This window comes from Oncorhynchus clarkii, chromosome 15 (genome assembly GCF_045791955.1).
Source record: "Oncorhynchus clarkii lewisi isolate Uvic-CL-2024 chromosome 15, UVic_Ocla_1.0, whole genome shotgun sequence".
Lineage (NCBI taxonomy): Eukaryota > Metazoa > Chordata > Actinopteri > Salmoniformes > Salmonidae > Oncorhynchus > Oncorhynchus clarkii.
The window spans coordinates 14,360,496-14,362,995 of record NC_092161.1 but is presented as its reverse complement, the minus strand read 5'-3'; the positions used below and the strand labels follow the sequence as shown (position 1 = coordinate 14,362,995).

Below are 2,500 nucleotides of genomic sequence, written 5' to 3'. Positions count from 1 at the left end.
TTTTCCTTTTTGTTCTTTAACTATTTGCACATCATTACAACTAGAGGTCGACCGATTACGATTTTTCAGCGCCGATACCAATAGCAATTATTGGAGGAACAAAATAAGCCGATACCGATTAATCAGCCAATTTTTATATATATACTTGTAATTATGACTATTACAACAATACTGAATGAATACTTTTATTTTAACTTAATATAATACATAAATACAATCTATTTAGTCTCAAATAAATAATGAAACATGTTCAATTTGGTTTAAATAATGCAAAAACACAGTGTTGGAGGAGAAAGTAAAAGTGCAATATGTGCCATGTAAGAAAGCTAACGTTTCAGTTCCTTGCTCAGAACATGAGAACATATGAAAGCTGGTGGTTCAATGTTCCCAGTTCTTCAATATTCCCAGTTAAGAAGTTTTAGGTTGTAGTTATTATAGGAATTATGATGCGGCAAATATTTCTCTCTATACCATTTGTATTTCATATACCTTTGACTATTGGATGTTCTAATAGGTACTTTAGTATTGCCAGCCTAATCTCGGGAGTTGATAGGCTTGAAGTCATAAACATCACTGTGCTTCAAGCATTGCTGAGAGCTGCTGGCAAACGCAGTAAAGTGCTGTTTGAATGAATGCTTACTGCTGCCTACCACCACTCAGTCAGACTGCTCTATCAAATATCAAATCATAGACAAATCATAGATATAATAAACACACCGAAATATGAGCCTTAGGTCATTAATATGGTCAAATCCGGAAACTATAATTTCGAAAACAAAACGTTTATTATTTCAGTGAAATATGGAAGCGTTCCGTATTTTATCTAACGGGTGGCATTCCTAAGTCTAAATATTGCTGTTACATTGCACAACCTTCAATGTTATGTCATAATTATGTAAAATTCTGGCAAATCAGTTCACAGTTCACAGCGAGCCAGGCGGCCCAAACTGCTGTATATACCCTGACTCTGCTTGCACTGAACGCAATAGAAGTGACACAATTTACCTAGTTAATATTGCCTGCTAACATGCATTTATTTTAACAAAATATGCAGGTTTAAAAATATATACTTCTGTGTATTGATTTTAAGAAAGGCATTGATGTTCATGGTTAGGTACATTTGTGCAAAGATTGGGCTTCTTTTGGCAATGCGCTTTTGTTAAATCATCACCCGTTTAGCGAAGTTGATGTCGGCTGTGATTCGATGATAAATTAACAAGCACCGCATTGATTATATGCAACGCAGGACAAGCTAGTTAAACTAGCAATATCATCAACCATGTGTGGTTAACTAGTGATTATGTGAAAATTGATTGTTTTTTATAAAAATAAGTTTAATACTAGCTAGCAACTTAACTTGGCTCCTTGCAGCCACAAGGTTCTTTTTCATGCTGCTCTCGCTTAACAGGTGGTCAGCCTGCCACGCAGTCTCCTCGTGGAGTAACAGGTGGTCAGCCTGCCACGCAGTCTCCTCGTGGAGTAACAGGTGGTCAGCCTGCCACGCAGTCTCCTCGTGGAGTAACAGGTGGTCAGCCTGCCACGCAGTCTCCTCGTGGAGTAACAGGTGGTCAGCCTGCCACGCAGTCTCCTCGTGGAGTAACAGGTGGTCAGCCTGCCACGCAGTCTCCTCGTGGAGTAACAGGTGGTCAGCCTGCCACGCAGTCTCCTCGTGGATTACAATGTAATCGGACATAATCGGCGTCCAAAAAGGCCGATTACAGATTGTTATGAAAACCTAAAATCGGCCCCAATTAATCGGCCATGTCAATTAATCGGTCAACCTCTAATTACAACACTGTAAAAAGACATAATATGACATTTGAAATGTCTTTATTGTTTTGGAACTTTTGCGAGTGTAATGTTTACAGTGAATCTGTTTATGTGACCAGCAATATCAACAATCCAACATAACACACATTTTAACAGACAAGAAATGTGAAGGATTGACACCAAACTCTCTCAAAGTCTTATATTATAAATACTACTGATGCATTCATTCTATCAATTTATTAGTCAAACACACCTCACTTTATGGGGAGTTTATTTGATGTAATAAAGATTCAGCATCAGAGAGGGATTTAATTTAATGTAACACAGCTTCAACATCAGAGAGGGAGTTAATTTAATGTAACACAGCTTCAGCATCAGAAAGGGATTTAATTTAATGTAACACAGCTTCAACATCAGAGAGGGAGATAATTTAATGTAACACAGCTTCAGCATCAGAAAGGGATTTAATTTAATGTAACACAGCTTCAACATCAGAGAGGGAGTTAATTTAATGTAACACAGCTTCAGCATCAGAAAGGGAGTTAATTTAATGTAACACAGCTTCAACATCAGAGAGGGAGTTAATTTAATGTAACACAGCTTCAGCATCAGAAAGGGAGTTCATTTAATGTAACACAGCTTCAACATCAGAGAGGGAGTTAATTTAATGTAACACAGCTTCAACATCAGAGAGGGAGTTAATTTAATGTAACACAGCTTCAACATCAGC

The 2,500-nt window shown here is 37.6% G+C and overlaps 1 protein-coding gene across 1 annotated transcript in view; it reads right to left on the bottom strand.

Moving 5' to 3' along the window:
• LOC139366922 (contactin-associated protein-like 2) overlaps window positions 1-2,500 on the bottom strand; it is a 302,046-nt gene that overhangs the window by 87,437 nt on the left and 212,109 nt on the right. The window lies entirely within an intron of this gene.